Here is a 27,879-nt window from a genome sequence, read left to right as displayed (position 1 = left end):
CCAATTTTTGAAGAAATTATTCGATTTAACACAGGTGTTTGAGATTGCCACAATTTTGGTAAAAAAAGATTGTAAACGTCGAAAAAGTGATTTTGTTGCAATCCCAGATTAAATCTCGCCCTTCAGGGATCAGGACCACGCTCCACTTGGGTAACATCGATGGGCTGGGCTGCACAGACATGAGTCAGCTGTATAGATGCACTGTTTTGCTATGTGGGGGCAGAGGGGGTGACATCAAGTGGCGGGCGGGGGAGCGGCGTGCACAATGATGTTGGCTGACACTCAGCCAAGTTGATCTGCTGGGCAGATGTCTTGCCAAGTAGCAGTCAGGGAGCCACTGTACACACGCATGACTATCGGAAGCGATGGTCGATATCGGTCGCCCCAGCCGATTTTACTCATGTGTGTGTACAGCCTAGCAAGGCACCAGAAATGTTTATAGAAGATAAGGCTTAATAATATATAATATCGGCCACCCCAGCCTACTTTACTCATGTGTGTGTACAGCCTAGCAAGGCACCAGAAATGTTTATAGATGATATGGCTTACAAGAGCATTTATAATATATAATATCGGCCACCACAGCCTACTTTACTCATGTGTGTGTACAGCCTAGCAAGGCACCTGAAATGTTTATAGATGATATGGCTTACAAGAGCATTTATAATATATAATATCGGCCACCACAGCCTACTTTACTCATGTGTGTGTACAGCCTAGCAAGCCTAGCAAGGCACCAGAAATGTTTATAGATGATATGGCTTACAAGAGCATTTATAATATATAATATCGGCCACCCCAGCCTACTTTACTCATGTGTGTGTACAGCCTAGCAAGGCACCAGAAATGTTTATAGATGATATGGCTTACAAGAGCATTTATAATATATAATATCGGCCACCACAGCCTACTTTACTCATGTGTGTGTACAGCATAGCAAGGCACCAGAAATGTTTATAGATGATATGGCTTACAAGAGCATTTATAATATATTTAAAAAAAAAAAACGTTTGGGAAGTGCTGCAGTGTGACTAAAAGTTATAGGTGAACAATTTGCACTGAGACTTCAGGCCTATGTTTACAGCACAACAGACAATTACAGTTGTCTCTATCCTGCTCAGGCAGCAGTCCTCAGGGACACACTGCCCTCTTAAGCTAAGTACCCACGGGGGTACAATTGTAGCTGTCGCCGCACACGGGAGCGTGTGCGCGACAGTTTGGCGGCAGTTCGGCGACAGCTCGTCGCCAAATCCCTCTGCATCCACACGGCAGCAGAGGGATTAGCGATGCGGCGGAAGCTGTCGCCGAGTTTCCTCCCCCCCGCCGGAAGCTCCGTGTGGTGTGTGTGGGTAGCTGTCGCTAGCCCGCATACACATGCGGGGCTAGCGACAGTTCCGGCGAGGTTGCGGCGACGACTGTAGCCGGCGATTGAACATGTCAATCGCCTGGCGACAGCTCCGACGGGCGACGGTTCGGGGCGCGCGCATCATACACACGGGGGAACTGTCGCCGCAACACGCGCGTGCCAGGCGGTTGCGGCGACGGCCGTCCCCCGTGAGTATGGGCCTTTATGAACCCCTCCAAAGCCTAGATGTGGCACACATACACACAGGTCACTGACATTTTCCATGCACAAACAGGAACCATCAGTGATCAAACAGCAACACTCTACTCTTCCTACACTAGTACACTAGTAAAAGGTTATTATTATGCTGAAGTCAGAGGAGGCAGCAGCAAAACGCACAGTGAAATGTAGTAGGTGAGAAATGTGCTGTATACCAGAACACTTGTCATTCTGTACATCCAGTACTATGTTTTAGATGTATAGTATCAACCCACCAAGCACAGCCAGTATAAGACTTGGTACTCTTTTTCCCCTCTGCAGGTAAACTAAATTATAATTCTGCTTTACTCTCCTGTAATCTAGTTCACACACTTTAAAGCCACATCTACACGGTACAATTTTCCATCAGATCGGATCTATTAGACGGATGTGTTAGATAATTTCCAACCGGTCCAATCGGATTGCGATAGATTTTACAATAGATTTTGGTAACTTATCAATGGAAAATCTATCGCAAAATGTATCTGAAACAATTTGGACGTCTACACACGGTGCAATTTTTTTATTAGATCACCGGTCGATCTGATGGAAAATTGTACCATGTAGATGAGGCTTCAAGCCTTGAGCAAGCATTAGATTATTGCTTATCTGGTAATTAGTTAGAGGTTAGGGTACAGAAGGATGGCCTCATTGCGACAGAAGGGTCCAGTACAGAACACTCTGAATGCAAACTGTTTGCGGAAGCTAACATCCTTCATTAACGTTCATTTGGTGCATCTGTTTTGAATGCAAGATGTGTATCCTGACTATAAATTAGGCTCTGCACACCCATGCTGTTACTCATTCAGATGCAGCTTGTCTTGGGAAGCGCTGCCATCTCTCCCCTGAGGTATTAGATAATTGTAAGGTAATCTAATTGCTAATGGTAGTATTGGGTGAGCCACTAACGTCTGTAACAAGTATTCCATGTCCAGAACAGCTCAGTCAGCTTGGATAAAAGTTACACGTAGCATTTGTTTTTCAGGTTTAACACTATTTTATTCCCTTACAGCTGTTTTTAATTTGTATTGCCCCCACTACTGTAACAGAAAGAATGCATGCCTGTCTATGAAGGGACTGTTGTATGCTGTGACAAATAATAGCTTTGCACAGATAGTCATTATTATCTACCGTTGGTATCGTAGTCCCCCCCCCCCCCCCCCCCCACCCACCTGCTTAGTTGCCCTAGGATTTTGATGCGCCACATGTCTTTTTTACAGGGAACTTCAAAAAAGAACTACAGCACAGGTTGTTGCTGCCTTTCATCACTATTCCTTATACAAGCTGCTTTCTTCCTACTCATTGTAAAGCACATCCTGCAGAGTTTGGTAGCTGTCAAGAGATGTGGGCTGATCCAAGGGCACCCCTGATTCCCCATGACCTCGACATAAACAAACCCTCAGGTGCTGACACACTCTCTATTGATTAAACAGGCATCGATATATGTTGCTCATTTCTACTCTAAACTTGGTCAACATTTGAAAGCAGCACAAAAGATGAAATACTAGTTCCCTTTCCTCCACAATGAAAGATAACCCACTGTCACTCCTGAGTAATAACAGACATTGCTGATACTTACAGAGATTTGATATGATCCCTTGGCCTCCTCTACACTGCCTGATCCTTACATAACTGTCACAAGAGACATTGGAAACAGAAGCACCACTTACAAAGCACTGACCAGCTGTGTAAGATTTGTCATACATACATTAACAGATGTGCTACTAAGAAAGACAGGCAGGCAGCCATTTGTGGGTCCTCACATCTGTCAGGACTCAGAGGAATCATGCTCTGCATTGTGTATGCAGCAGAATCTTTCTACTCTTTCTCTGAGAACAAGATGGTAAATATCTGTGTACAATCAGGGCATGTTCTCTCATGAAGCAATGTGAAACATTTGTATCAGACGCAGAGATTACAGGGCAGCATTTTTGTACTGTGTGTACACTAACAGCATGCAGACAGAGTAGGAGGAGAGCAAGGTAAGGAGGTCATCATTGGGGAAAATCAGCTTGTTGTGCTGTGTGAGGAGCAGCAGTGTTTCATATGACTTGCACAGCAGAAGGGAGGAGGTAGCACTGCTGTCCTGACTTAGGAGGAATGGAGTGGCTGAGGGTGAGCAGTTTATTTGTCACAGACTCACATCCAGCCATGTGCTATTGTGCTAGTGTGTTGAGCTGTAAGAGGTACCACTAGACACCGGGGAACTCTATAGGGGAGGTAGGAGGACCACTATACACCAGGAAATAGTATCAGAGAGGGAGGAGTGCCAGGAGGCCACTAGAAACCATGGGACTGTAAGGAGGGGGAGGTGCAGTAGACACCAGGGAGGTGTATAGAGGAGGGAGCTGGCCACTGTACATCAGAAAACTTTATAGGAGAGGGAGGGAGGCTATTAGATACCAAGGGACTTTATAAGGGAGGGAGGGAGGAGAGCCACTAGACACCAAGGTTGACCCACAACTTGGTCCCAGTTTTTAATTTCAGTCCACTATGACACCTCTGATCTATTGGAAATCCTGCAGCAGGACACCTTTCACATGTCCTGCCCTTTCTCTCTCCATAGAATACGGTACGGTGCTGAACAATTCCTGAAAGTGTTGACATAACCATCTGTTATTGTTACTGTTTCCTCCAAATTACTGATCCATGCCTAGTTACAGCATCAATACCATGAAATGAAGGCAGAAATAGCATGCGGAGTGCCTCCTTATCTCCTTCCCAAGCTGCAGCATTCCATGGGGAACTCACACAACAACATGTTTCATAACATATCTGCCCAGGCTTTTCTTTACTGTCTATCAAAAGGAAAATCTGACAAAGCGAGTTAGTTATGGTGTTTGATTCATCAACTCCAGGATAGGAACAAACAGATGAAATCCCAAGTGTGCCTCCGCACCTGCTTCAGGCCAGAGAAGCGTTGAAAGATAAGACATTTTCAGCGAGCGGAGCATTTGTGTTGTTTAATACATCATCACAGATACTTATCAAAAATGCATGCTAATGAAGTTTGAGTCCTAATGTGTTTGCATAGCTATACCTTATTTAGGTGATAGAAATAATTGCTAGAACAACCTTCCACTGCTGAGAATTCATGCATGCCCTGCAGCGCAATGTACTAATGATTTTAAACACTGCGTCGTTTATCAGAGGAACTATTTTAGATTCTTCCTTGAGCTGGTCACCATGGGACTAGCATCTCATTGTACCTGCGTATTCTGTCATCGCCACGTGAGGACCACTAGGCATGATGCAAAGCTTGGCATGCAAATTAACCTTTCTACCCTGCAGTAAATGAGAACGCCTGTAAAACTCCAAAGAATGTATTGATGTAATAGGATAACAGGAGAGGTGAAACTAAACTACAGAATAACAAAATGTGCAATTAGAAACAGAACTGCATTGCACTAAAATGGAGTTCGGTATAGGACACTGCAGTGATATGCAGAACACAGATTAATATACTGTATATTGATACTGACACAAGCCTCCAAGGTGCTACTGCTCATGCACATTGAGCCCAACAGTCTAAAAGCATCTAAGTTTGGCTGCTTTCATCTCACTGTGCCTCATCCATTAGGTTTGGTTTACACATAAATCTGAACATTTCCTATCCAGTTCAGTCCTGTCAGTTTTGCATCAGTTTTCTATCAGTTTTAGCTGACTGGACATGTACACCTTTCATGTGTGTACATAGCCATAGAAAACTGATACAAAACTCATGTTCTGTGCCTGTACAGTTAGTTATGTCTTGTAACTGTGCAGACGCCAAACGCCCCAAATCACGGGAGCGTAACTGAGGAGGCACACTGCTGTGCATGCGCAGTAGTCCCTGACTAGCAGTCGGGGACTTTACTGGGGCAGACAGCAGTAGAACAGACAGGACTGGACTGACACTGAGGGAGGCAAGGGACTACAGGGGGGTGGAGGAAACCCCAGGTAAGTATAAATCCTTGTGCTGTATCTATCTTAGGTACACTTTCTGACAGGATTTTATGGGAGGTTAAGAACATGAATGTATAGCAAACATTAAATAATGAATTACAGCTAATAATGATGTCATCTTGAAATCACTCCCCATGCCCTGCAAGACACTCTAAAGGCTCATACACACATCAGACCATAGTCTTTGGAAAATGAAAGATCACAGACCAATTTTACCCCCTTCCATGTAGTATGAGAGCCATACACAGTCTAGTCTATGGAGCTGAACTCCCCATCAGAAAAAAATCTTTGCAAGATGCTGCACACACAGATGCTGTACACATACAACAGATCAGTATCTGCAAAAGATCTGTTCCTGCCAAAGATCCGTTCCTGCAAAATGCATTCATAGTCTATGATATCTGCAGATCCTCATACACACCTTGTTTAACTGACATTCATCTGCAGATCAGATCCACCAGGATGGATTTTCAGATCTGCAGATGATTGTCTGATCTGCAGATGAACGTCAGTTAAACAAGGTGTATATGAGGATCTGCAGATCTCATAGACTATGAATGCATTTTGCAGGAACGGATCTTTGGCAGGAACAGATCTTTTGCAGATACTGATCTTTTGTGTCTGTACAGCATCTTTGTGTGCAGCATCTTGCAAAGATTTCTATCTGATGGGGAGTTCAGCTCAATAGAAAAGACTGTGTAGAGTATGGCTCTCATACTACATGAAGGGTGGTAAGATTGGTCTGTGATCTTTCATTTTCCAAAGACTATAGTCTGATGTGTGTATGAGCCTTTAGTTTATGCCTTAGTGCATACTATCAGATGTTACTTACTCCTTAGTTTATGTTACTGGCAGACCCAGATGCAGGAACAGCACTTACTCACACCAAGATCTGCAGAGCAGCTCGGAAATCTCTCATACATCCATTTGGTACTTAAGGCTGCAATTTTACTTATAACCAGCAGATCTATACGATGCTTCATCCTTATAAGGAAGCCTGAAAAGCTTTAATATTCATGCCACAGATGGCGGCACACAATTCATCATTTCATATAAAACAGAAGCACCAGATGTAAAATTCCCATTCCTGAAATACTACACCGGCCAGCAGCAGGCTGAGCTGTGTAAAATCTGGGAATGGCAGGCTGCCCTGGGCCTGGGATATGTAGCTGGCTTAACATGAAGAAGAAAATGAAAGCAAGCAAGTGCAGGAAGTCATGCTAGGAACTCCGGACTGCTCTGCAAGCTGGCAGGACATCTTTGGAAGGTATCACAATCCCTCAAGCCACAGCTATGCGTGAATGGACCTGGGAGAGCTAACAATAGGCTGAAATGAATGTTAGTGGCACACTGATCAAAGGCAGAAACCAGAGTCCAATGAGACTTGGCAGCGAGTATACCTGTGTGTATGGGTTGATCCTCAAACAAATTGTAAAGTACCTCCCCCCACCCCCTACAAATATCACTATAAATTTCATCAAACAATACTGCTAAAGTCAACTTGGAGCAAAAGGTGAAACCAATACAGCAGTTTGGAGATGATCATCACTTTCTGTGGCCTCCCACATCAGTGGTTACAATAAAGCTCTTGTTGGCAATGCATAAGCTACATAATTACATAAACACAAATCCGCTCAGCAGTATTATGCATGAAGGTACCAAACAAAAACACTCTCTCTGTTTTGCTCTTTACTTTATCTCAGTTTAATGGTTATTTAGCGTCACAGATGTTTTCTGTTTCATATAACTGATCAGGAGGCCAGCTTATGTGAATCACAACTTTGGTTAGAAATGATGTAGCATTTTTCAGTGCTTTTCTTAAGAAAGTGTGTATCCAACAGCCAGTGTTACAATTGTATGACACTTCAAATTCCCACCCCCCTGCAATGGTAATATGGCTGCATGGGGTAGAAAGGGCATTCGGAGCATGCTTTAGGGCACATTTACACGGGCAGCTGAACTGTGGGCTCAGCAAGCAGTTACCAGGCAGCAGTGAGCAGTTACCAGGCATTAGTGAGCAGTTGCCAGGCAGCAGTAAGCATTTGTGAGAGTTTGAGAGGCTTTTCAACTGCTTGTGGAAAAGTCTCCCACAGCCACCCACAGCGCGATATTTGTGACAATGTTACCCAACATTGGGCAACATCGTTTAACAAAAGCATGTTAAACGATGTTGCCCACCCCCACGGGGATCACGCATCAATATGAGATGAACACGGATCAGATCTTTAAGATCCGTGCAAAGTACCGTGATCATTTACTTCCTGTTTGGACCCATCAAGTGACGCCGCAAGCAGGAAGAAGTGTTGCTTGACGTTGCTGGATCCGTTGGGCAGTGAATACATAGCTTAAAATGTACTGAGATTGCTTGAAGATATGTCACATCTAAAGTGTAAAAAATAAATGCTGTTTTCCTATTTTGTACAAACTGGATTATTTAAGACATGACATTAGACTGACTTATTATTTATTAGGAGGTTATTATAATAGCTGGTGTTCATTTATGCATGTAGCAAAGGCACTGGAATATAAACATATGAACCACTGTATATTTATGCTGTATACAGCCCACTTCGAAGATAGTCTTTGGGTTTTGTAACAATGGAGTTTCACTTCAACTCCTGCAGCTATAACTCATGTCCTGCTACAAACTGCCCTCAACCTGTGACTGTACACTGAACAGTAACTCCGCATAAAGAAAGCCTAGGCTAGGTCTGTGCACACAAAACTGAAAGGCAGATACATGGAGAATAATCAGGCTGGAAGAAAAGACACAGACTTCCGAGATGAGACAACGCTGGGAAATTTGAGTAAGCAGATGGGATAGATTAGAAAATAAATTGGTAAAGAAAGGAAAAGGGAGAATGCAGCAATCGCCAGGGAGAATGCAGCAATCGCCAGGGAGAGAAGCAGACAGAACACAGACAGCCCAGTGATTTCATACAGCATCACAGCATCAGATGGAGCAAGATGGGGAAGGCAGCTGCAATCCAAACAGACTGCTAACGGCGTACATTAATAAACAGCAGAACACAAGGGTATGATAAACAACAACACAAGGGTAGATGAGCCATTTGTCTACAATTCTGTGTTCTCTTTATAAAACGTATGTTTCTCTTACTAAGTGGTATAAAACTAAGCATTTCTATTTAGCTCTAAAAGATTTTTTTAAGCATAAAATCTACTACCCTATTAAAAAAACTGTAGCAGCACAGCATTCAAACAGTTAAACACAGAACTTTGTTCTTCAGTGGAAAGTTTCTTGCTTCAGTGGAAAGCATCTGGCCGCATCCGAAGAGGTGATAGCATCTTATTTCGTTTACATTCTTTTGTCTGCTACATTCCTAGCTGTGCTGAAAATGAACTCTCTCCACTGTAGAAGCAGACAGCGAAAGGTGGCCACTAACGGTTCAATTTCTAGCGAAAAATCGTTCGAGCGATCAGAAATTCCGATTGGATTGGTTGTAAAAATCTCCATTGATGGCCACAATCGATTACAAACGATTATAAAAATAGTCATCCAATTGGATTTTGGTCAAACCAAAATTTTGATTTTCTTGTTGGTTGTGATAGATAGGAAGCAAAGATTGGCTCATTGATGGTGTAGTGAACAATTTTTCTTCCAAGCAGAATTATCTGATCGCTCGAACAATTTTTCGCTAAAAATTGGACCATTATTGGCCACCTTAAGAAGTGTTCACCAGATAGATTTTATTATATAGACAGAAGCTATGCAAGAAAAACTATAGATAAACTGTACTTTGGGAACTTGTAATTTGTAAACATATAATATTAATTGTGCACAAAAGCAAATACGGTAACTTTATGGGTAATACAAAGTAGGAAAACACATTTTTATTGAATCTTATGTCAGAGTTTTATCCCACTTTAAAGTAACATTGTAGTGAGAGGGATATAGGAGCTGCCATATGTGTTTACTTTTATACAATGCCAGTTGCCTGGCTGTCTTGCTGTTTTCGTAGAGCTTCAGGAGAGTCTGAAAGACATATCTGAAACAAGATCAGACTTTAGTCAAAGCACTAGGATCTGACTAGGATCTGACTACATACATGTTCTGGGTCTGTGGTTAGTAGTACTGGCTGCAGAGGATTAGCATGACAGCCAGGTAATAAGCATATTTCCAAAGTAAATAAATATGGCAGCTTCTATTTCCCCCTCACTACAGGTCCCCCTTTAACATGCCCAGCCCTTTAAATGCAGCTTTGCGTCTTGAATTCAATTAAACTAGAACCAACTGAGCCTATACTATACTGAGAAATCCAAAATGTCATTTTGCCTGGATTAGGGCAGCAAGCTACTCGGTCAGCGGTAAATTAACCAAAGGACAGTTCAATATCACGGCCAGATGCAGGCGAGGACTGCCTGTTGTGAAGGAGCCAGATAAATCCAAGGCAATCAGGACGGAACAGTACTGCTTACAATGGGTGCATTTCCTAACAACTGTACAACATACATCCGTGCATTGGCAGCCTGAAACTCATCCACATTTCATCTAAATATGCCTCTGGGGAAGATTTTAATTTCTGCAGTACATGATATAAAGTTTACAATCCCTAAAGCTACTAAAACATAGGAAATAACCAAAAGGAAATCACAAGGTCTGCAAAAAATAACTCGTACCTCCTAAAATGAAACTGCAGGAAAACTGCTCTGAAATATATAAAAAAAAAGCTGAACTCAACTCCAGAATCACACATTGGTGCCATTAATACGCTATGGAGCAGATTAACTCTCCGGAGCCTGGGATTGGTGAAAATGTAAATCTGGAATTAGAAATATATTACGGCAGGTGGTGAATCTTACCAATTTTACATGGGCCATATTGGACCATAGCATGAGCTACTGGTAATTTTGGAAAAATTGGTTATGCAATTGCTGTAGGATGCATGTGCCCACAGCAAGGCCTTTTTCAATAAAAATCCAGGATTGTCTTAATTAGAAAAATAAAATTCTCCTTGCTCTTGGTGGGGTCAGATGACTGTTAGGCTACGTTCACAGCAAGGTGTTGCAGTGCATTGGATAATTTAATGGCATTGCTAACTCAATGCCATTATATTGTAATGACCAATTCAGTATTTTGCACTAACTCTGTGTATTGGTGTATTTTGTGTATTGGAGTATAACCATTGTCTGTATTATTTTGTACCTCATGTTTGTTTCCTACTTTGTACAGTGCCATGGAATTTGTTGGCGATTTAGAAATGAATACTTATAATATTGTGATGATGTATCACACTGCCTCATTAGCAGTGCAGTGAGGTCCCTCAGCATAACGTGGAGCATGCCGTTTACTGCATTATTATGCACCCATTAACCAGTACAGTAAAGTATACTTTGTATGTACTGTATGCTTCACTGATGCATTGCCAATGATTGGCCTATTTTACCACTTCTATGTAGTATCAGGGTCAAGAGATTTTGAATACTATGAACAGATTGTGTAGGTAAGCTCTCTTACTACACGTAGATGGTAAAATTGTGGTCACAGCGGTCACCTGTTTTTTTTTTTTTTTTCAAATTACCTTCTTGTACATTTTAAAGCAGACCTGAAGTTTAGCACAGCACACAATGAAAAGTTCCTATTTCACATATAGTTGCTAAATCATTTCACTGGAATATGCTCTGTGCTTATTTAGCTAGATCAGAGTATCAATTAGCTTTTAGCACTGTAAATCACAGCTGTGATCTGTGCTGCAACTCTCTGCTCTATAGCAAACACAGGCTTAACCGTTTCAGTGCTTCTAGTCAAGAGAATCCAAGTAAAACGTCAGGTTTTTTTAAGGGATTTCCATAAACTGTAATGGAAAAATAGTTTTTCCCTAAAGGTTATCATGCTTTGGCTAATCTTTTACAGCAAGGCAAAAGCTTTAATTTATTGAGTGAAGGATTTAGCTATATTGGGACAAATCAATTGCAGAAGGGTGTCTGCTTCAATGCACAGCCAGTGTTGCATATCAGAATACAGAGTGTTTTTCTCTGAAAGCAAAAAAAGAGTATGATAAGCTATGGTGTCACAGACAATTACAAATGTTTATAACAAGTTACATTTCCTCTGCTCTCTTCACACACATCAGCCAGAGACACAGGACACAGCAGCTGCTGAGAGCTTTTTCTCTCTCTCGCTCACATACAGATACAGGTCCGCGCATTAGTCGATCACGTCGGTATGTATGAGTCGCTGTTCACCTCTCACCGCCACCGTTCGTCTCGCCGCTCGGTTCCTTCCACAGCCTAGAGGCCAGCAGAAGCCTGGCTCTCCATAGGCTGCAACAGGCCAATTCTGCCTAGCAAAAGGGAGAATTTTCATTGGTTCAACATGAACCAATGAGAATTCTCTCTGTTGCTAAAGGATTCCCATTGGTCTGTTGCAGCTCAATGGAGAATCCCTGTGCTTCCGGACGGCCTCCAGGCTGTCTAGAAGGACCGAGCAGCGGCGATGGACGGCGAGGCGCGTGAGTATGTCGTCACGATGGCGGCGTGTATGCGACGAAAATGGGCGACGCGGATGCGGCGACTAGCCTAGTGAGAGCGGACAGTGTCCATTCTCATAGTCTTGCATTGGACACGTTTTCCCGTACTGGAAAACGTGTCCAATCAAAACTCAAATCTGAACTCTCTGCGATGTTTTCTTTCCGTGCAACACGGATCCGTGTGTGATCCACGTTGCTGCACAAGTGGAAGCAGGTCATATTTTTAACATAGGATCCGCTTCGTGCATTTTTAAAAACATTTCCCACGGATATGTTATTAAAACAAGTGTGAACCGGCCCTAACAGATGAAGTGTGAGGTGAATTCGCCTCCCCTCATGGTTCATTCTGCAGTCAGTTTTGGCGTCAGTAAAGTGTGAAAGTATTTTGATAACAGTAAACAAAGAGGTTGCCAGTGAAATGCATACACCAGTACTTGGCAGCACTTCCCAAACAATTCCTATCTCAATTGAAAAAAACATGGTAATTGTTATTGTTACTTTAACTACCGTACTCTGAATTATACAAATAAAATATATTAAAAAGTGCATAGTGATACATTCTTAGACCTTGTTACCTAGGCCAAGCTTTGGCTCAGATCAGTATAGGTAGTTGCTCTTACAGCAGATGTATAATGAAGGATAAAATGTGTGGGTGAATAAGTTCATATCCACTCACTGTATCATTCACTAGTCTCATAAGCTATCTTCATCTTGTCACCGGATGGAACATTAATCTAGCCTGACAAGAAAGAGTGGTGACAGCGCGGTGACTGAGGACACCGCCAAGCCATCTCACTTTTTTCATAAACTTTTTCTTTTCCCATGTTCGCTGTCAAAGGGTGTCAGAATGTGATGTGATGGCCAAACCACTCAGAGGCAGCAGCTGAAGAAATCATCTGATTAATTGTTATGTTCCAGGGAGAAATTTCCCATCATTTGTGTACAAGTGTCACTTTGAAAGTACAATACCCTCCAAGTGAAAATGCAGCATGAAATAAGATGGATAACTAAATAGCTAAAACAAACTGGCGTTTAAAGTGACACTGTAGCGAAAAAAAAAACCCCTTATGATATAATGAATTGTATGTGTAGTAGGAATAATTAATAGAACATTAGCAGCAAATAAAAGAGTCTCATGTTTTAATATTCAGGTATATAGCTTTTTTATAGCATCGCCTCATTCTGTTATATTAGCAATTTACAAACCTCACACAGAAAATGACCCTTTCAACTTCCCTGCAGTAAAAATCTTATCTGAAGTTGTCTTTCACTGTTTCTTTGAAGAATAAATGTCTCAGAAAACAGCACTGTAGTCAACTAAACTGGTGGGAGAGCTCAGAGAAGCTCTTTTGCATAGATAACAAGTGAAGTTTCTTAACTCTTCCTGTACTGGAAACAATATGAGACTGGTTTCTGTGCTACTAATGTTCCCTTTCTTAGCTGTACTACACATAAAATGCATTATTTCATAAGTTTATTTTCACTTCAGATTTCCTTTTAAGAATCTGAGTTTCCAGTGCTCTAAAAAGGTAGGATTTAGGATCTACTAAGCTAAAGGTTATTGAACACTCCGAGTAATAATGGCGGGTCTTAAAGTAAACTTATGGTAAAGTGTTATGAAGATGGAGCTTTGGCTGAATTTTTGAGGAGTGTAATGCTGACTGTAAATAAGGGTTGCCATATTTAATATTGCACATCATAGCAGTTTTAGCAGACCACTAAGACTTAGTAAGTGCCAGCAAGCAGCAAGCATCCATGCCAGTTTTACTGCTAATAAAGTTTTTTCTTTTATGCAGTTAGCAGGCTTTACTGTGCAATAACAAGACCCAGTAGCCTTACTGCCAGGGCTTAACAGCAGATGAATCTGTCAGTTAGCACTAAGTAAACTCATGCTTGTACTAGACATCTAGACATATCTAGCCAGTGTTTCTCTATATAATAACAGCATGTAGTCCCTCATTAATGGTGCTGTTAGCCATGTACCCCCAACTGTGGGGAAAATCATCTCAAGTCAGTGTTGAGAACCTAGGCTACAAGTAACATCCATGAGCTAGTTAAAGTGGACCTGAACTCTTGCACAGGAAAGAGGGAAAACAGAGAGATTCACACCATTTATGTATTTAAAGTGTTTAGCCTAATTCCCCCCTCGTCTCCGACTAATCACAAGTTGTAGTTTGATCTCTCAGCTAAGTCAGCTAACTGCCATGGCAGAGAAGCTAATTGGTAAACACAGGATGTTAACCCTATGTCTGCTTCCATGAAAGCAGGAAGTAGACACTGCAGATATATTGCAGGCTTTTTATCATCTGTAACATAGAAATGTTTTTCTTTAAAGGCTATCATGCTGTTGATTATCTTTTAGAGCAGAGAGGAAGTTCTGAGTTCAGGTCCACTTTAAATAGGATTGCATAGTGCACCAGCGAGAAGAAACAGATTGGCCCCAGTGTATTGTCCCACATATGCATATGTTACCTACAACATTGATAGTATAAATGCAGATACCTACTATATCTTATAGCCACATAGTTACCTCCAGCTATACCTTTGTAGGCACAACTGCCATCACCCCTGTATCTAGGCTAACAGTAGTCATGGTGTGCTTCCTGGCATGGGGTCCTCTACATAGAGATACTCATATTCAACAAGTAAAGAGTGGTTTTTACCTGATTACCGATTGTGATTTCCTCTGTGCTTCCCAAGCAGTACAGTAAGACCCCTATTCTGGTTTAGGTCCAGTGGTATAGTTCCCTCCTATGTCTGGCTATGGTGTCCCAGTGGTTACCTGTTCTTGACCACTAACAACAATTCCAAAAAGCCTCAAAAGTGAGAAGAGAGCTGTAATTTATAAGGAGCCCTGGCTGGTTGGCTTCTAGGATTTGTCCATCCTGACTTAGCCTTTTGCATCAGTGAGCTTTGGGAACGAACTGATGAACCCACCACCAGAATACCCATTGTCTTTCCTTGGAATTCTGTAGGTAGGTGCTAATTGCATGCCAGGACTAGCGGTTTTGGTGATGCTCTGACCAAGCCTTCTCCCCATCCCAATATGTCCTTTGTAAAAGTCACCCAGATTCTTCACTAGCCCATCTTTTCCTGCTTCCAATACATTCCTTTCAAGAACTAAATATTCAGTCGCTACCAAGTATAACTCATTCATTATTATATAAGTGGCCCTGTAACATGATAATAAATATTATTCACTATGCTTGTCTATGGTTTTAAAGTGTACCCGAGGCAATATTAGTAAGAGGGCTTTTCAGTCTCTTTTATCCCCCTATACATTCCCCTATACACCCCGAGCTGCTTGGTTACTCTGAGGCAATATGTGACATGATGAGATAAATGTGTATGTACACTACAAAACATATTAATAACCACTTTCTTACTTGTTTTATCTTGCAGCCTTGAAGCGTTAACTTCTAGGCATAAAAGTTACAGCCTCTGCTTGTCGGTGTCTTGTCAGGAATATAGTAACCTTTACTGATAAGCAAATTACAGCCATAAATGTTTTCCTGGCAGAATACAACTTCTGAGGGCAGGGAGAGATAAAATACATGAACTATTGACCTTTTTCTAACTCTGGGACACTTAATAGGCTGCCACTGATTAGAGACAGTAAAACATTCACCCTGCTTTGTAAATGTTTAAATATAAAAATAAAACCACGGGATACTTAAAAAAATAATTTTTAGGAGTAGGAGGATAAATATAATTGTTTTTCTCATCAGTTTACTTTCTCCTCGGGTTCACTTTAAAGTTGTGCCTGACCAGAATATACATTCTGGTTCTGTAACTGTATAAAAATACTAACAACAGCAGAGTTCATCAATAATGCATCATGCTTTCACAAACCACTACTAAAAAAAATACACTATAACAAAAATAGTGACAAAAAGCAATTATTTCCAGAATGTACAAGTAAAGCTGAATATGTGGAGATTTTAGAACATCCAAGCTATATGCAGACTATGTGTCTGTATAGGAGATTATTTCAGTACCAAATCAGGTGTCTGCTGTAATGAATAAAGACCCAGCCGTCTAAGTAGTGCGCCAGGAAGCCCTCATTAGAATTTGTATTAGTCTTTGTATTGTCATGCAGAAAACCTCCAGCCATGCTTATAATGTCCTGAGGGATCTCTGTGTATGCTCTAATTTGCGGATGAGCCAGGCCCAGCCACTGGGTCAAGAGTTGCGACTAGCCTGTTTACAGCCAGCTTTCCTCAGGAACATTCCCCAGACTGGAGATGAAGCACTAAATTCCAGCTCAGTCTGAAACCTGTCACAGGCGGCTGCTGAGACGTTAACTTTCAGTTCCTTTTCATCAGCCAGGTTGTCACAGGCAGCAAATATTTGGAACTGGCGTTCTGCCAGGGAGAGAGGAAGCTAGAATTACTAAACCTGGAAATTCAGACAGATTGTTCTTGTTTTTGTTATTTCCGTCTACCTTACTTGGCTGTTAACATTCTCAACATAATTTCTAAATAACGCTGGCCGGTTTGACTATAGAACAATGATTAGAAGTCACTTTCATCCGGCCTGCTGAAACCATGTCTTATTGGTCTTTCCCACCAATCAACTTTCCATTGTTTGTGCTATTCAAAGCACTGCAATAAAGACTGGTCTTTTTTTAGTCTCCATCTTATAAAGTACTATTCTAATCCATAAAGCTAACATCTTTCTGTTTTCCAAATTGCACCAGCAATGCACCATCCTTAACTACTTTCAGACAGTGCTAATTGAAATCTATGCCATGTTTTGATGGCTATCTGGCGGCCTGGGCATAGATTTGCGGCGGGTATTTGCAGCGATTCGTCAGGATTCCACCATTTCTGTACCAGCGGTCTCTGGTCCTTAAAGTGGCTAAGAACATTAGTACACAATCACATAAACTCATTATGGGGCCCCTTGGAATACCCACTCTGTATTAAAGTCAAAAGTACTACTAACAGGACCAGGATGCTAGTGCTGCACATTAGGCAGGGCCAGGGCCCTAGTGCTGCACATTAGGCAGGGCCAGGGCCCTAGTGCTGCACATTAGGCAGGGCCAGGATCCTGGTGCTGCACATTAGGCAGGGCCAGGGCCCTAGTGCTGCACATGAGGCAGGGCCCTAGTGCTGCACATTAGGCAGGACCAGGGCCCTTGTGTTGCACATTAGGCAGGGCCAGGGCTCTAGTGCTGCATATTAAGCAGGGCCAGGGCCCTAGTGCTGCACATTAGGCAGGGCCAGGATCCTAGTGCTGCACATTAGGCAGGGCCAGGGCCCTAGTGCTGCACATTAGGCAGGGCCAGGATCCTGGTGCTGCACATTAGGCAGGGCCAGGATCCTGGTGCTGCACATTAGGCAGGGCCAGGATCCTGGTGCTGCACAATAGGCAGGGCCAGGATTCTGGTACTGCACATTAGGCAGGGCCAGGATCCTGGTGCTGCACATTAGGCAGGGCCTGGATCCTGGTACTGCACATTAGGCAGGGCCAGGATCCTGGTGCTGCACATTAGGCAGGGCCAGGATCCTAGTGCTGCACATTAGGCAGGGCCAGGATTCTGGTGCTGCACATTAGGCAGGGCCAGGATCCTGGTGCTGCACATTAGGCAGGGCCAGGATTCTGGTACTGCACATTAGGCAGGGCCAGGATCCTGGTGCTGCACATTAGGCAGGGCCAGGATCCTAGTGCTGCACATTAGGCAGGGCCAGGATTCTGGTGCTGCACATTAGGCAGGGCCAGGATCCTGGTGCTGCACATTAGGCAGGGCCAGGATTCTGGTACTGCACATTAGGCAGGGCCAGGATCCTGGTGCTGCACATTAGGCAGGGCCAGGATCCTAGTGCTGCACATTAGGCAGGGCCAGGATCCTAGTGCTGCACATTAGGCAGGGCCAGGATCCTAGTGCTGCACATTAGGCAGGGCCAGGGCCCTAGTGCTGCACATTAGGCAGGGCCAGGATCCTAGTGCTGCACATTAGGCAGGGACAGGATCCTAGTGCTTCATACTAGACAGGGCGAAAACAGTGTCACAAAGCACGTATACTAAAAATTGGTAGAAACATGTCAGTTTTTACTCATATACAAAGTTTCCCTGCACCAAAGTCACTGGAGAAGGTTGTATGTGTGTCCTGGAGAACTGTATCCGCATAAGTTATATTCTGCACAATAAATTTAAACCATCGTGTGCTTCAAGGAAGAAATGAATTTATCTAAATATAATCTTAAAATCTCAATTTAAATGTATGGCAGCTTTAAAACACAAAGAAATTGTCTTTTTTTTCCATTTCCTCCTATACTTTCTCCTTGCTAATTAGCTTAGCGTATATGGCTGTTGTAAGAGAAATGCTAACTGCATGACTCTCTTGTGATTTGCAGAAAGTAAGCCATTAGCGTTCTCGCAGTGCAAGCCTCTCCAAGCTCAAATTCCCCTCATTTTCATTATGTGTATAGAAACAAGAGTTTTACACGGACGCTCACTTGTCTTTTATTCCACCCCTTTATATGACCCGCCGCGTGCAGAGCATTCCTTTTCATTATTCTGCATTCAAGAACAGCTTTACATTATATGTCACGCAGTGGCTAATATATTTATTTCAAGTCAAAAAAGAAAATGAGTTTTTACAGGTATTGGTATCAGTACTGACAGCCCTGGTTATACCTCCAGCGGAAAATAAAGCGTGTTGTGCAACTTCAATAAACAAAGGCAGTAATTACATGAAAATCCTTAGTTCAGGCATAGGTTTTTACATGCAGTTAGTAGAATTGTATTTTAAATTAATAATGCATATTTTATTTTGTAAAAAAAAAGCCACAATGTAATTTCTTGTAAAACATTAACTACTTTAGTACCAAGCTAACTGAAATCTACGCCCTGTTTTGGTGGTTACCTGGTTGGCAGGGCGTAGATTTCAATCAGCCTTCGATTTGCGCATCTGCCGTTTCTGACACTCCCGCTGATCTCGCCGCTGAAGCCCGACATCTCTCGCCGCAGCTCACTCGCCCTGCCAGTCTCTATGACAGCAGAGCCCTGTGAGCCGGTCAGGAGCCGATTTCATTGGCTCCTGGCCCTGTCTTTCAATGTAAGCAACTCCCATTGGTTACATTGATAGGCAGAGTCAGGAGCCAATAAAAGCGGCTCCTGACTGGCCCACAGGAACTCTGCTGTCATAGAGACGGCAGAGTGGGTGGTCCAGGTTCCTGACGTGCAGTGGTGACGGCGATTGCGGTGGGTATGTGCGGCGATTTGCCGATATCCGTCTGTGTTCCGTCGTTTCTGGTACCAGCGGTCTCTGGTCCTTAAGGTAGCAGAGGCCACTGGTACTTAAGTGGTTAAAGGAAACCACCTGCTTTAACAGACCATAGATCCTCCATGACTGATAACTGCCTGCTCTCACCCATTAGCCTGAACCATTTGCCTTAAATCGGACCTGAACTCAGAACTTCCTCTCTGCTCTAAAAGATAAGCAACAGCATAATTATCTTTAAAGAAAAACATTTCTTTGTTACAGCCAATACAAACACTGCAATAAATCTGCAGTGTGTCTACTTCCTGCCTTCATGGAAGCAGACATAGGGTTAACATCCTGTGTTTCCAAATTAGCTGCTCTGCCGAGGCAGTCAGCTAACATAGCTGAGAGATTAAATTACAGTTGTGACTAGTCACAGATGAGGCGGAATTAGACAGGCTAAACTCTCTAAATACACACAGGGTGCATTTCTCTCTCTTTTGCTTCTGTCCGCTGCAAGAGTTCAGGTCTACTTTAAGTTATTTCCCCTTATGACATTGGCATATAGACATGAAGGAGGGCTAGGGTGGTAAAGGAAGGGGGGATCAGGCAAAAGAAATGGGGCAAGGGGTGAAGAGAATGATAAAGACAAGACGAGGAAAAAAATATAAAAGAAGCAGCTATATCTGATGGTTCAGGACATTTCCACTTCCCATACCGCCTACTTCTCCCCCACCGATGGATGGAACGTCAACACAAATTCCTGCCCTTTTATACTTAATGTGTGGTGTGCGTTAGTGTTTGTTAGTACGCGATTTTTAGTAGCAGTGCATTGTGGAAAAGATTTCGGTTAAAGCGCATAGAGTAGGAACTGTGCCATAGGAAAACATGGGCATTACTTTGAAAATCAGTTGTCTTTCAGTTATAACTGAAAGTAACTGATTAAGTGTAAAAGGGGCCTTACGCCCAATCTACACGATACGATTCTTTGTGCGATTCAATTACGATTCTATTTACCATCCAATTAAATCCCACATGTCCGATCGGGATATGATTCGATTCAATTCGATTTGCTATTGCAAGACAATGGCAAATCGAATTGACTTGAATCCCGATTGGACATGTCGGATTTAATCGGATTGTAAATAGAATCATAATCGAATCGCACAAAGAATCATATCGTGTAGATTGAGCTTAATGGAGGATGGGAAAGAGCAGTCCATCCTGCTAGATCTATACAGACTGTTAAAATACAATGGTTATCATTATTGCAGAACAGGGCAAGGTACATACATCCATACATGGATAAGCCTTCCATCGTGTATGGAACAACTTTAGAAACATGTATGGTATGTGACTATTCTAAGGCCTGGTACACACCATCTAATATTTACTTCTGATGGATGAACAATCCACCCAGAATGATTGGACTGTCAGGTGAATTCTTCTGCAGACAAATATCGATCAGATGTATTAATGTCTGCAACATGTGGACGTACCAACAACCGACTGATATACTGTTACAAAAGCAGATACCTGCTGGCTCTGCCAGGAACACTAGATTAGACAGGAGAGCAGTTGTACATGCCTGTATATTGATCTGACTTACCATTCAGTGAATCACTCAGGGTCCTTGTACACTCAATCAGTTGCTCTGAGTTATAACTGAAAGACAACTGATTTTCAAAGTACTGTCCTTGTTTCCCAATGGCACAGTTCCCACTACAAGCGTTTTAACGGAAAGCTTTTTTCAAATGCACTGCTATAAAGAAAAAAAAACGCAATGCAAACCAACACATACTAACACATACCAACGCATTAAAGGGGAACTGAAGAGAGAGGTATATGGAGGCTGCCATGTTTATTTCCTTTTAAGCAATACCAGTTGACTGGCAGCCCTGCTGATCCTCTGCCTCTAATACTATTAGTCATAGCCCCTGAACAAGCATGCAGCAGATCAGGTGTTTCAGACTTTAAAGTCAGATCTGACAAGACTAGCTGCATGCTTGTGTCTGGTGTTATTCAGATACTACTGCAGAGAAATAGACCAGCAGGGCTGCCAGGCAACTGGTATTGATTAAAAGGAAATAAATATGGCAGCCTCCGTATACCTCTTACTTCAGTTCCCCTTTAAGTGTAAAAGGTCCCTCAGAGTGATCGGCTTCTCAAAAGGTTAGCTGGAGATTCCGCCATGTGCAGCGGTCCTAATCACCAGCGTTCTCCTTTAATAAATGTATATAGCATGTCTTGGCTATTTTATTGCAAGAAAAGTTGAGAAATAACTTGAGGGGACTGGGAAGGAGAGGTGTTTATAGTGATGGATGTAGGAGCAGAAATGCTCCGAGGCATGTGCACCTGTGCTAGGCCTAATAAACACCTCTTCATGTTGCAGGCAGCCTGGTTCCCTCTCACACATGATATATAATTACACGCATATATACATGAACAGGCTACACTTGCAAGCACAAAGCCCAGCGCTATTAGCCCAAGGAAAGACTATTCTCAGCTTAATTGCTGAATGCTACTCAAGCAGGAATTGCAGCAGAAGAGCCTTGTGTAGACACATATTTCATTTTCTTCTCTTTGTGTAACTGCCCAATGCTCAGAAATGCTTATGCACGCTAAATGAGAAGTACAATCACCAGTGGTTATACTTGGGCAGCTAATCATCCTCTCTTCTTTGGAAACTATTGAAAAGTTTATGCTTAGCGGTTGTATGTTTTAGCATTCGGAGGGCAGAGGTGTTGAATGTGTGTTATATATGCACAGTAATAGAATATCCATAGCATAATATGCTGATATAGGTATCTGTCTCCTGTGGTCTTATACATCGCCCTATAAATAGGGAATATGGTGCTGGCAGTGAGCTCCTCTACAACGTCTATGGAAAGTATGACAGGTGGAAAAACAGAAACAAGATATTATGGCACAGAAGTCCTAAAGAGTGTAGAGGAATGATTCATTTTCATGAGGCAATATTCAGCCTTTAAAATACCAGTTTAATCAATTTCAGTCCAAATGACATTTGATTCTGATGATGGGAGACCAAAGCAGTTAGTTCTCCCACTGCTGCAGTGGACTAAAGCACACTGAACTGATTATTGAGACGACCCTTATAGAATCTGTATTACTGGGGGTTAGAAGACCAGGGAAAATACGGCTATGTTCACAGTGGGGCGATGGATAATATAATCATATTGTAATGGTACATTCATATTGACATGCCAGCAGTGGAATCCGTTGCCATAACGCAAGCATGCAGTGCATTACCGTATTGTGCACATTAACAGTTGCAGTGAAGCATACAGTGGCTTGCAAAAGTATTCGGCCCCCTTGAAGTTTTCCACATTTGTCACATTACTGCCACAAACATGAATTAATTTTAATGGAATTTCACATGAAAGACCAATACAAAGTGGTGTACACGTGAGAAGTGGAATGAAAATCATATATGATTCCAAACATTTTTTTTACAAATAAATAACTGCAAAGTGGGGTGTGCGTAATTATTCAGCCCCTTTTGGTCTGAGTGCAGTCAGTTGCCCATAGACATTGCCTGATAAGTGCTAATGACTAAATAGAGTGCACCTGTGTGTAATCTAATGTCAGTATAAATACAGCTGCTCTGTGATGGCCTCAGAGGTTGTCTAAGAGAATATTGGGAGCAATAACACCATGAAGTCCAAAGAACTCACCAGACAGGTCAGGGATAAAGTTATTGAGAAATTTAAAGCAGGCGTAGGCTACAAAAAGATTTCCAAAGCCTTGAACATCCCACAGAGCACTGTACTAGTGATCATTCAGCAATGGAAGGAGTATGGCACAACTGTAAACCTACCAAGACAAGGCCGTCCACCTAAACTCACAGGCCGAACAAGGATAGCACTGATCAGAAATGCAGTCAAGAGGCCCATGGTGACTCTGGACGAACTGCAGAGATCTACAGCTCAGGTAGGGGAATCTGTCGATAGGACAACTATTAGTCATGCACTGCACAAAGTTGGCCTTTATGGAAGAGTGGCAAGAAGAAAACCATTGTTAACAGAAAAGCATAAGTCCCGTTTGCAGTTTGCCACAAGCCATTTGGGTGACACAGCAAACACGTGGAAGAAGCTCTCTGGTCAGATGAGACCAAAATGGAACTTTTTGGCCAAAATGCAAAACGCTATGTGTGGCGGAAAACTAACACTGCACATCACTCTGAACACACCATCCCCACTGTCAAATATGGTGGTGGCAGCATCATGCTCAGGGGGGCATCTCTTCAGCAGGGACAGGGAAGCTGGTCAGAGTTGATGGGAAGATGGATGGAGCCAAATACAGGGCAATCTTGGAAGAAAACCTCTTGGAGTCTGCAAAAGACTTGAGACTGTGGTGAAGGTTCACCTTCCAGCGGGACAACGACCCTAAACATAAAGCCAGGGCAACAATGAAATGGTTTAAAACAAAACATATCAATGTGTTAGAATGGCCCAGCCGAAGTGCAGATCTAAATCCAATCGAGAATATCTGGCAAGATCTGAAAACTGCTGTTCACAAACACTGTCCATCTAATCTGACTGAGCTGGAGCTGTTTTGCAAAGAAGAATGGGCAAGGATTTCAGTCTCTAGATGTGCAAAGCTGGTAGAGACATACCCTAAAAGACTGGCAGCTGTAATTGCAGCAAAAGGTGGTTCTACAAAGTATTGACTCAGGGGGCTAAATAATTATGCACACCCCACTTTGCAGTTATTTGTAAAAAATGTTTGGAATCATGTATGATTTTTGTTCCACTTCTCACATGTACATCACTTTGTATTGGTCTGTGGAATTCAAATAAAATTGATTCATGTTTGTGGCAGTAATTTGACAAAATGTGGAAAACTTCAAGGGGGCTTTTGCAAGCCACTGTAAGTTGTAAGTACTGTATGCCTCACTGTTAAGCATCACACCACATGTATGATGTGACTTTTTTCCTCCATTGTGTTGAGATCCTGCTTTTGCAAAGCCTCGCTGTGAATGTAGCCTTAGGGCTAGAGATGCAGGGTGTTGGGCCTTTGGTTAGGGTTATGGCTAAGATAGGATAGCATTAACTACTGGGTTAGGTTGGAGTAGCAAATTTGGATCTAATCCTGACAGTAACTCATTCAAACTGTAACTATTAGGGTTAGACTTGATGAAAGCTAACTTAGTGTTGATCATATAAAGCACATCTAAAGTGAGATGGATATGGAGGCTGACATACTTATTTCCTTCTCAACAATGCATATTGCCTGGCTGTCCTGCTGATTCGCTCATTTGAATACCTTTATCCATAGACCGCAAACAAGCATGCAGATCAGCTGTTTTTGACCGAAGTCTGACTGCATTAGCCGCAATCTGGTGTGTGATTCAGACACTACTGCAGGCAAAGGGATCAGCAAGACTGCCAGGTCCCCGGTATTGTTGAAAAGCAAATAAATACCTCTCTCACTTCAGGTGTCCTTTAAGGTAAAGGGTCAGGAAAGGTGAAGCAGAGGGAGAAATGATCAGGAAATGTGGGGGTTACTCACGCCACCTGAGTATAATGCATACATTACTGGTAATGGGATTCCAGCAGAGAAATCCCATCTGCAGACGCCACTGGGCTCACATCCTAGAAGCAGGTCACATTAGGATCTGCAGACTGGTAATACTACTTGTCTCAAACACAAATGAAACGTGTCCATCCGAGTAAACAGCTTTATAAAGCCTGCACACATTTTTATATTTGCTGCCCAATATAACCAGAAGACAGAAGGAGAAAAACACAGCAACAAATTCATCTCTAGTGAGGCAGATCTGACTTTTACTTTCCCTTAATGCAACAGCCAGGCAGAAAATTGCCAGCTGAAAGACAGAGAACCTTCCTGACCTTCAGAGTACACGTTAACATGCATCAAAACAATGCTTTTTCTGCCAGTGAGAAAAACCAACATCCTTCCAGGATCTCAGTAATGGCATGCAGTGTACAATGCAGGAAAAGATCTCACAGATATCAAGAATGCCTTTAAAAATAATTCACAACCTCCAGTAAGAGACATTTTTCTTTTCAGAGTCAAGCTAAGATTAGCTATGGAATAAATAGATCTATACACCAGATGGCCCATTCCTGCCCTGCCTATACTACCAGATTAATCTGTCCTTAAAGATAAACTTCTACCCAGGGCGGTGGAGTTAGAGTCGAGGAGTCGGAGTCATTTTTGGGTACCTGCATTTGGAAGTCTGGAAAAAAAATGCACCGGCTCTGACTCCTAATAAATTTAAACTGTAAATAAAAGAAAAAATATGTTTTTTTTTCTTTTCAAACTCCCTTTGCTCATGAAATGAATTAGATGTGTTATTAAATTGGGGGTTGAGGACTACAAATGAATATATACAACAGTGCTATATTCTACATATACACTCCCCGCAGAGCTGTTGTGAATCCACTGAGAACGTTGAGCATATTAAAGAGACTCCGTAACAAAAATTGCATCCTGTTTTTTATCATCCTACAAGTTCCAAAAGCTATTCTAATGTGTTCTGGCTTACTGCAGCACTTTGTACTATCACAGTCTCTGTAATAAATCAATGTATCTTTCCCTTGTCAGACTTGTCAGCCTGTGTCTGGAAGGCTGCCAAGTTCTTCAGTGTTGTGGTTCTGCTATGCACTCCCCCCTCAGGGGGGAAAGAAACACACAAATGATCTCTTGAGATTCAAAAGGAATGCTGTATACAGCCTGCTTGTGTATGGATGTATTTTCTATGTGTGGACATACTGTACATCAACCTACTTCCTGTTTTGGTGGCCATTTTGTTTGTTTATAAACAAACTTTTTAAAACTGTTTTTAACCACTTTTAATGCGGCGGGGAGCGGCGAAATTGTGACAGAGGGTAATAGGAGATGTCCCCTAACGCACTGGTATGTTTACTTTTGTGCGATTTTAACAATACAGATTCTCTTTAAATGCAGAGGTGTTTTGTTTATAACCTGTAAACTTGGTTCAAATCGTGCTTCAAGAATGTGTAGTATAGGAAGAATCCCCCCCCCCCCACCTCCATCCACCCTCCTGCAGAGTAACTGCATTTCACTCTTAGGCTCCCTGCACACTGCAAATCCGTTTTGCGATTCCGATTCAATTTCCGATTTGCAATTCCGATTTTCCCTGAATGCAATCAACAGAAAAACGGAGGAAAAAACAAAAAATCGGAATTGGAAGTAAACACCGATTAAAAATTGGAATCGCATGCAGTGTGCAGGGAGCCTTACATGTACCAACAGTTACACTGGCCCAATCAATGTTCTTGGTTCCTGTACCTTCTTGCATGTGCTCTTTACAAAGGACTAGTTTTGATTTTTATTTACCAGCTACTCTGCAGCTATATCCCAAGTTAAAGTGCATATCTGGTGTACATAAATAAACACAGAGGTACACTAATGCTCAAAGAGGAACTGTAATGAATGTAACATAATTGCTTATTTTTTACAATATTTATTTACATATTATTTAGTCAGCGTTTGCCCATTGTAAAAGCCTTCCTTTCCCTGATTTACATTGAGGAATTTGTCACAGGTGGTGACATCTTTAGTCCTGCCAGGTAATCTGTACAGAATGTTCATTTCCTGAGAGTTCTATGCACACAGGGAGATATTGCTTGCTTGGCAGTTGGAAAAAGCCAATATTTCCCACAATGCAACGAGGTTCTTAGACAGCAAACTGTCAGGACCATGTTTAATACATCCCACTGTGGGAGGGGCTTCACCATAATTTCAGCCTTACAGAACCCCCGAATGAACTCTTTGAGAAAAGTTAAAGATTTCTTGAGAGAAAGGGGGTATCAGCTACTGATTGTGATAAAGTTAAATCCTGGGTTAAAGTTCCACTTTAAGTTAGAATACCCCAACACGTCTGTTTAATAAGATTTACTGGAAGCACATATCAGCTGGGTTTCCGGTGCATAGCTCTGTCCTCTTGCAGAAAATGGCCTTTGCCTTTTCTATATCAGATACAGAAAATACAGAGGCCTTTTTCTGCAAGGTGGCAGGGCTACACACTAGAATCCAGCTGATATAGGGCGCTGGTGAATCTTATTTACAGACAACATACTAGGTAATTCACATTGGCAATGACAGGCCGGGATAGCTGACAGAATAGAGTGTCAGCTTCCTACCCAGGATCTTTGTTTTGTTCCCAAAAGCAGATACCATCTTAATATAGCTTTAACATTTGTCAGTGATGAAATCCCTTTTATGTTACATGCTTTCAATCAACAAGATTGTTATATGCAAATTCGAGGAGTCAGAGAAATCATAAATTGAGGCCTCGGAGTTGGAGTCTGATAATTTTTGTACCGACTCCACAGCCCAGCTTTTACCTTACCTAGTTCTTTTCCGCCTTATGTTAAAACATAGAATTTATATATCCTCATTATACCAAAATGCTGCAATGCAATCTACCGTAAGTTTTGATTCTGAACGAAGATGACCGTATACAAGATGATTGTTGTATATTGGGTAGATTGCCTTTAAAGCCTAATTCCATAAATTATTTATTTTAACAAGTGTTCCTATAGGCTGTTTCTGCTGGTTGCTTCACCCAGCTGATTTTTTTTGACCACCCGTCAATCACAATGAAGCATCCAGTCTGTATG

General features: G+C 42.2%; 1 protein-coding gene across 4 annotated transcripts in view; it reads right to left on the bottom strand.

Moving 5' to 3' along the window:
* MARCHF3 (membrane associated ring-CH-type finger 3) overlaps positions 1-27,879 on the bottom strand; it is a 323,022-nt gene that overhangs the window by 165,600 nt on the left and 129,543 nt on the right. Inside the window, exon 1 of one of the 4 annotated variants that reach the window (XM_068271657.1) lies at positions 20,856-20,897. The exons of the other annotated variants lie outside the window; for them this stretch is intronic. The gene's annotated coding sequence lies outside the window, so the exon portion shown is untranslated. Of the gene's footprint in view, positions 1-20,855; positions 20,898-27,879 lie in introns of those variants that run through there. 4 annotated transcript variants of the gene reach the window in all.

Source organism: Hyperolius riggenbachi, chromosome 1 (genome assembly GCF_040937935.1).
Source record: "Hyperolius riggenbachi isolate aHypRig1 chromosome 1, aHypRig1.pri, whole genome shotgun sequence".
In the NCBI taxonomy this organism is placed as follows: Eukaryota; Metazoa; Chordata; class Amphibia; order Anura; family Hyperoliidae; genus Hyperolius; species Hyperolius riggenbachi.
The sequence above is the reverse complement of the archived record's forward strand: the minus strand, read 5'-3'. Positions and strand labels throughout refer to the sequence as shown.